Source organism: Nanorana parkeri, unplaced genomic scaffold (genome assembly GCF_000935625.1).
Source record: "Nanorana parkeri isolate BGI_ZX_2015 unplaced genomic scaffold, ASM93562v1 scaffold1157, whole genome shotgun sequence".
In the NCBI taxonomy this organism is placed as follows: Eukaryota; Metazoa; Chordata; class Amphibia; order Anura; family Dicroglossidae; genus Nanorana; species Nanorana parkeri.
In genome coordinates, this window is record NW_017307425.1 from 223145 (window position 1) to 231253 (window position 8109).

Sequence of the window (8109 nt, forward strand, 5' to 3'; positions counted from 1 at the left end):
TGGGCCCCCTCCCGCTATAAAATTCCCTGCGTGATAGTAAGTAATGAATAAAACAACATACTTACAATTAGGGATGCACTGATACCTAATACAGTCAATGCTCCGATACCTTCCCCGATACCGAAACTTCCAGCCAGAGGAAGATAGAGGAAGATTTCCACTGACCGGCAGTGCCGTAGGGAAACATGGGGCCGGCTTCCCGGGCAATCAGGAAGCCGGGTGGCGAGTAATGACCCGCCTCCCGGCTTTCTGATTGGCCGGGAAGCTAGCTCAATGCTGATTGCCCGGGAAGCCGGCTCCATGCTAGTGGAAGCACCGATATCAGTACTTGGTATCAGCGAGTACCGAAAGCAAAGTATTGGTACTTGTACTCTATACCGAAAAAACAGTATTGGTCCATCCCAACTAACAATTATCAGTGGGGTCTAGGCGTGGGTGATGCCGTGCTCCTTCCGACGTACGAAATTCCAGGGAATGCAAAGCAGCCCAAATCTCACAACAAGACGCTCTTGCAATGGACTGGAGGGCTTTCCCATGAAATTTTGGGTACTTCTCATTCTCCAGGAATCTTGCCTGAAGGATAGTGACGTCACGCCCTGCAATGCGGAGGACGGGTAAGGTAAGTATATGAGGAAACTTTATTAAAAGCAGACTTTGTATTATATTGCAAGGCCTGTTTTGATAAGGATTGCAATAGACACAGCGGACTCTCCCATTTGCATTGTCTGTACTGGCCTGCTTTACCAGACTGACAAGAAGTGCAACATCGCTTGTGGCACAAAGGTGGTTGCTGGGCCCCCTGGACATCCACTGGGCCCTGGGCTCCTGCCTCGGTTGCCTTATGGTTGATTCCGTTCTGGGGCACACAGTCTGGATATACAAGTAAATCTTTAAAGCGGCTCCATCACTAGATAAAAGAAAACTAAAGAGCTCAGAGGCGAGCCAAGCATTCGCATACCCAGAGGTGTGCCGGATGCTGAAGACTCTTTAGCAAGCTTGGCTCTTCCACACAGTGAAGACTGGCAGTGCGGGCAATGGGGCAGGTAAGAATTAAAACGGTTCGGCCTTTTTTATCTAGTGACAGAGCTGTTTTAATACAGAGGATTCTCAAAGCACTGATGGTTGTCTGAAGACAGAGCAATGCCATAGTTATCTCCTTTCAGACACTCTCTCTCTAATTGACACGTCTGATGAAACCGTACCAAGCTAGGAGGAGGAGGGGAGAAGAAGAGCCACCACTGACTTTTTCATGTTTCTGTCTAAATTCACAGAAAACATGGAAACATTTTACATTTTCTGATTGGCTTGGAATATGGAAACAGAAACACAGCTTCATGGTCTCTATAGGGGTACAAAAGCAGAACAAGCTGGTGACACTAGTAGCTCAGTCTGTGTCTGGCCTCTCTGCCCTCCCTCAATGGCTGTGTTGGGTAAGACGTCCACATTGTGATCTATAACAGAAGTGTCAGTATTCTAAAATCACCAAATTTTTTTAAGGCGGCACACCCCTGGCTTTCTGTTTAGGCAGCAGATTCCTATTTAGCTCTGTGAGTAGATAACCGAGTCTCATATCTGTGTCAAAACTTTCCACTGTTCACATGATATCAGGTCCTGATTAGGTGCGGATCTGCAGACGCGGTGCTACTGATGCAGTGCGTTTTGGCCGTGTTTTTGATGCGTTCCAGTTAAAAAAGTGGGAGTGGGGAGTGGAGCTGGAGTGGGGCTGTCAGTATGTCAGCTGCAGTGCCGTACGTTTTTGATGCGTTTTGCGTTTCCGGTCCATTTCCTGACCGGAAAAAATGTGACATGCAGTATTTTTTCTGTCGTAACCTGAACGGACTGCGCACGTGAGAACTGTAGCCCATAAAACACATAGGGATACATAGGGATGCATTTTAAGTGCGGGAGCGTACGGATCAGGTCAGCACAGAAAACGGACGTCGTGTGAACAGGCCCTAGAATCCAAGACCCCGGGGTGCCATGAAGAATACATTCCTCTTCCATGATGGCCATTTTTACCCAGAAAAACAGAATCTGCCGTTAAGCACCATCTCACAGGAGGAACTCCTGAGCTAGACGCCTAAATATACACACGTCAGAGAGGAGTTCACAGCTATTTGCTAAGAACTCCCTGAGCAAACCAAGGATGGAGGATATAGAAAGCTATAGAAAATATGAGTGTTATATATTCAACCAAACACATGACAGACGCAGAATTATCCAGCGGCGGAAGTGATAAAATAATAGTTTCCATGACAGCACATGCTATAAGTCTGGTGTCAGAAATCATGTACAAGAACAAAAATGCAGCAAGGGGACGAAATAGGAAGAAGCTGAAGGAAGAGGAATTCCCAGAATTATTCACAGAAATATAAATCTAGAACTCTAGTAATAATAAAGATCTACATAGAGGAATCAGGACCTCTTTCCTCCTGCTGGGGATCCCTCTAGTGATAATAAAGATCTATATAGAGGAATCAGGACCTCCTTCCTCCTGCTGGGGACCCCTCTAGTGATAATAAAGATCTATATAGAGGGATCAGGACCTCCTTCCTCCTGCTGGAGATCCCTCTAGTGATAATAAAGATCTATATAGAGGAATCAGGACCTCCTTCCTCCTGCTGGGGACCCCTCTAGTGATAATAAAGATCTATATAGAGGAATCAGGGGACTAAAATAAGGCATGCAATAAAAAGAGAAATATTTTATTTAATAATGTAATTATCATGCTGAGGGAGGGGGGGGGAGGAGGAACCAGAGAAGGCAAAATATAAGCAAATAAGCAAATTGAACTATAACTTGTTTGAACTATCCCCCCGGCACTTCCTTTTCGTAAACAGTCCCCTAGCGGCACATTTCATACATTTCTTTCCTAAGACATTAATAGGAAGGAACAATACGTGCTGAACCTTCCATCAGACCGGTTGTGGCAGCTTTCTGGTTAGCTGAACGTCATATCTTGGTAGTTTAAGATAAAGTACCGATACTATAAACATTGTAAAACTGCACCGGTGCAAACAAATCTCCAACCCCATGAACATCAGAATCATCATCGTCCCAGAGATACATAGTAACAACCAAAAGGCAAACAATACAATAAAAACACTTTGTATCCGCAGAAGCCTCCAACAGGGATCGTCTCATTAATAAATATGAATATTCTTTTATATTTTCTTCATCCACACCCAGCCCTGCTCTGAGGTAATCTGCCGAATTTGCTGCATCAAGTTCCTCCGGACACATATTCAGCTTTTACTATGAAGAAGTTTTTCCATGCGTGGAGGTTAAAGGAGAACTCTGAGGGGGGTGCTTTTCACTCACCTCATAGTTCTAGGCGACCTGTGTGACAATGAGACTGTCACAGGTCGGCTCAGTAGATCGGGAGGTGAGGGAACACATACCGGGTTCGCTCACCTCTCGATCCTGTCACGGCTCTCTGCCATGACATGGGACGGGCTGGATTCCCCTCTCCCCGCTCCGATCTGCCAGCGCTGACTGGCGGAACGGACGGGGGAGGGGGCGGGTACAGCTGGCTCTGCCTCTAGATAGGCAGAGCCAGCTGTCACTCACGCAGCTGGGCGGATCCCGTCATCTAAGTCGGGATCCGCTCCGGCTGAGGCGTCTCAGTATATAGGGAGCTGTAGCTCGCGGTATACTGAGCTTAGGGTGACGGGAGGACGTTAGTTTGTGTCCTCCCGTTACCCTAAGGAGAACTATGGGGAAAAACACTGACCCCATAGTTCTCCTTTAAGCCCTCATTCACACTGGAATCGGCCGGCACGTACTGCTCCGTGCTCCATTTACGGCCGTATCGAGCAGCTCCCAAGAAGGACAGGTGCTGCATGTGATTAGTATGCACCCCCCGTCCTTCTCTATGGGACTACGCGGCCGTACGCCCCCCTACGCTCACCCCAAGTGCAGGTCTGTAGGGGTGCGTGTTTCCTCGCTCGGACGCAGAGAGGATGCATCCTGTCAAGCTTAAGCTCTTCTCCTCCGGGTGCAAAGGGTGCATGCTTATCGTTCGCAGATGGAGATGGCAACATCTTCAGCTGACCACATTTTGAGAAGTAACCTTAAATTCACTCTCATGATAATTTAAGCTTCATGTAAAATTTTATTTACCTTAAAGCCAAATTGAGCCTTCGCGTTAAATTAGCTAAACACATTCCAGGAGGATTTAAACATAGGCCGTTTGTTTTACATGTGGTTTTCTTTATAAAGCAGCTACATCTTGAGTAGAAAAACCTGTCCCCTGCCAGCATGCTGCAGAGAAGGACCTTTGCTTTCTGCTTGGAAGCAGCGGTCTCTCTGCATAGATCCGACACGCCCCCCTATGAAGTCAGACCTATAGCTCTGCAAGCAGCAAAGTTCATGGTCCCTTCTGATTGGAGAGCTCTATCCTGCATTGTACGTATATGATGCAGTCTGTCACTAGCTGACACACAGTGGGTGGAATTGATTAAACTGGAGCAGCAGTGCAAGGCAACCAATCAGCTTCTCTCTTCAGTTTGTTCAGTTTAGATTTGAAAATGAAAGAGAGAAGCTGATTGGTTGCCATGCACAGCTGCTCCAGTTTTGATGAATTCCCTTCAGTAGTCTCTGTTTCTCATAGTCCCCCTTTGTAATATAGTTATTTTGCTCATCAATTGTAAATGAGGGGCCTAGAAATACATTATTTCTCTCACTCCAGCGGTGATACCCAATGCGTGTTTTGTGATCTTTGTTTACATACGCATATCCGTCCTACGTGCACGTTGGTGTTTGTGTGTGTGTGCATGATGGGGATGCTTTTATATTCATTTTGTTCTTTTTATTTTATTTTACTTAAATTTACTGCTATTGCATGGGGGCTAGCCAGCATTGGGCAGGTGACAGGTACTCTTTCTGAATCGTTTGGAAGAATGTCAAAGGCGGCGCCTTCTGCAGTCACTACGAGCGCCCTTCCCTGCTATTGGGACGTCCAGTAAAGAGTGCAACAAGACATCCACACTTTCTAGGTTCTCTTTCTTGAGACATCAGGGTTCTATTAAACCACGGATGTGTCCCCTGCCCTCGGCTACAGCCCATTAAGCATTGATTGTGCTCAATCTGCTGGCAACCCTGCTGGTAAACATTTCAGCTGGGATTTTGAAAGTTCTGAACCCTGAAGTGCTCAAAGCTGAAGCTCTTACGGGATCTCCCTGTACAGAGGACACTATATATCTACAGTATACTCACCATTCTAACGCTGGTTGTTGTAGTCCAACTCCGCCGGGCTCCCTGGAGGAGCTGGAAAGCCTGGCATCTATGAGGGACGGGGTCCAGTAGGGAAGGGCACAGTCTTAGTCCCATAGCCTGGCATCTATGAGGGGCGGGGTCCAGTAGGGAAGGGCACAGTCTTAGTCCCATAAATTGGGTAGCTATACAGAATGATATATTTTTAGATTAAAGAAAAACTCGAATTTTGATGAGACACAATGCAAACTTTAGCAAACTTAACACAATGCAGTTAGGCTAAGTTCATACAGGCGTCAGGCCCCAATGCCTCTCTAAAAAGCGATCCCCAGTGTATATCTTTCCAAGAGCATAGAAATGAATGGGATTCCTTGTCTTGAGCGCTGTGTTGCGCTTAGCTATGAGTGACACAATTCTTTGGTGTGAACAGGGGCCATAAAATAGAATGGGATTCCTTGTCTTGAGCGTTTCGTTGCGCTTAGCTTTGAGCGACACAATTCTTTGGTGTGAACAGGGGCCATAGAAATGAATGGGATTCCTTGCCTTGGGCGCTGTGTTGCGCTTAGCTTTGAGAGACACAACTCCTCGGTGTGAACAGGGGCCATAGGAATGAATGGGATTCCTTGCCTTGGGCGCTGTGTTGCGCTTAGCTGTGAGCGACTCAGCGCTTCGGTGTGAACAGGGGCCATAGAAATGAATGGGATTCCTTGTCTTGGGCGCTGTGTTGCACTTAGCTTTGAGAGACACAACTCCTCGGTGTGAACAGGGGCCATAGGAATGAATGGGATTCCTTGCCTTGGGCGCTGTGTTGCGCTTAGCTGTGAGCGACTCAGCGCTTCGGTGTGAACAGGGGCCATAGAAATGAATGGGATTCCTTGCCTTGGGCGCTGTGTTGCGCTTAGCTTTGAGAGACACAACTCCTCGGTGTGAACAGGGGCCATAGGAATGAATGGGATTCCTTGCCTTGGGCGCTGTGTTGCGCTTAGCTGTGAGCGACTCAGCGCCTCAGCGTGAACAGGGGCCATAGAACTGAATGGGATTCCTTGTCTTGGGCGCTGTGTTGCGCTTAGCTGTGAGCGACTCAGCGCCTCGGCATGAACAGGGGCCATAGAAATGAATGGGATTCCTTGTCTTGGGCGCTGTGTTGCGCTTAGTTATGAGCGATACAACACCTCGGTGTGAACAGGGGCCATAGAAAAGAATGGGATTCCTTGTCTTGAGCGACGCAACGCCTCGGTGTGAACGGCGCCTTGAGTTCATGACAATTTTATAACCGAGAGGCGATTTCAGCTACGACTATAAAAAGGAAAAGCGCTCGGAAGTTTTACAAGGTGTGTCTTTGCTGCTGCGGAGATGAGCCAAGCCGGGGTAAAAGGAGTGGCCTTGTCTACCTGCAGGTCCTGTGGGGTGTTATAATGATGTCACTGTGATGTCAACAAGCTAAAGCTTGTGCAACCTCAGGAGGAGGAGGAGGAGTGGAGGAGTCAGAGAGGGAAGACTGGCTGCCTACAGCTCAGATTAAACAGAAGTGGCTGCAGAGCTGCAGAGCCAACACTGGGCTGACTCGGGAATAAAACTCCTTCTCGGCTTCACACTTGGATCTCTTTCCGCTGGAAGGCAACTGCAGGACAAGGTAAGAACCATTGCAGCTTGGCCATGCAGTACAATGTAGACACTCTTCAGTGTATGTTCCCCTCTACAGATATACATTGTATCCCTCTGTGAAGGAGTTAACCCGGGTTCGCTCCCAGAGGGTTATTCTGCACATAGAGCAGCTCATAAGGCACAAGGCTCTATAGTGTGCCTATGTATATTTTAACTGCGGCGTGGGTTTCAGCTTCAAACGTATCCTGAACTCCCTACAGACTCTTTCGTAAGCCAGGGTCGTCCGTAACCAAGGCTCTGTAGAATTTTCCACTGAGCTGGAATATCTTCGCTGTTTTTATTTCTTCGCTTCAGGTGAAAGGGGGCGAAGGGAAAAAAAAAAAAGAAAAAAGGTTTGTGACTTTGGGGCAGTGACCCTTGCAGCCAATCAGATCTTATCATTGATTGGGACAGAGCGGTCGGAAAGGGCGACCGCACATGGGACAAACTCGGTGCCGATCCGAAGCACGGGGGAAGGGTTGGGTGATCCTTTTGCTCACAGAGATCGTGCAACTTAAAAAAAAAACAAATCTCGGGTACAACCTCGCCGATCCTTCCGTCTTCTGGGGTGTTAGGTGCGTGTCCAAAGGGCAGGAGAAGCGACGACAGGACGCGTAGTTATGGAAGAGGAGCAGATCTCTTTCCGGCCATCAGGGAGGCATTTGGTGGGCTACAGCCGGTTGGAAAGACGATGGCTGGTTTGTTGCCGAACTTTGGCTTTGTTGTGTTGAGTGGCCGGATTAAAGTGGAGCTGTTCGGTTTACTTTAAAGATTTGTTCTAAGTTGGAGGGGTGAGTTCAATGATTTTAGGTGTCAATGATGGCTGAGGAGTCCCATTGGCTGTTTTTGAGAAGAAACCCAGAGATTGAATTAGTCCCGGATTCTTTCTATATTTTAGAGATTCCGGAATCTTCAGGATGATGTCAATATTGTAGCAAAGATTAATTGCTGCGACAAATCTCCAATGCCATTGATGAACAGTGATTGGTATCGAACGATTTCATTGCTAGCGTCGATGGTGATTTGTTGCTAAGAATTGATTTGTTGCCACAATCTAAACTAATCCGACAGCATTGGGTTGGGGAGCTTTGCTACAAATAGTTCTCTGGCCGTAGAGGTGGATGAAGAGTGATTGTCGCTGGTGATCTTCTCATTGACATGAAACAATTCCATAGAAAGTAATTGGGAATTTGTGAGTGAGAAATTGCGTAAAAAAAGGGGGGGGGGGGGGGGTCCGCCAAAAAAATTTAA

At 47.4% G+C, this 8109-nt stretch overlaps 1 protein-coding gene across 1 annotated transcript in view; it reads left to right on the forward strand.

Moving 5' to 3' along the window:
• The first annotated feature begins 6698 nt into the window (after positions 1 to 6698).
• The window catches only part of GPRC5C (G protein-coupled receptor class C group 5 member C), a 20533-nt gene continuing 19122 nt past the window's right edge, over positions 6699 to 8109 (forward strand). Inside the window, exon 1 of the mRNA XM_018568224.1 lies at positions 6699 to 6847. The gene's annotated coding sequence lies outside the window, so the exon portion shown is untranslated. The remainder of the gene's footprint in view (positions 6848 to 8109) is intronic.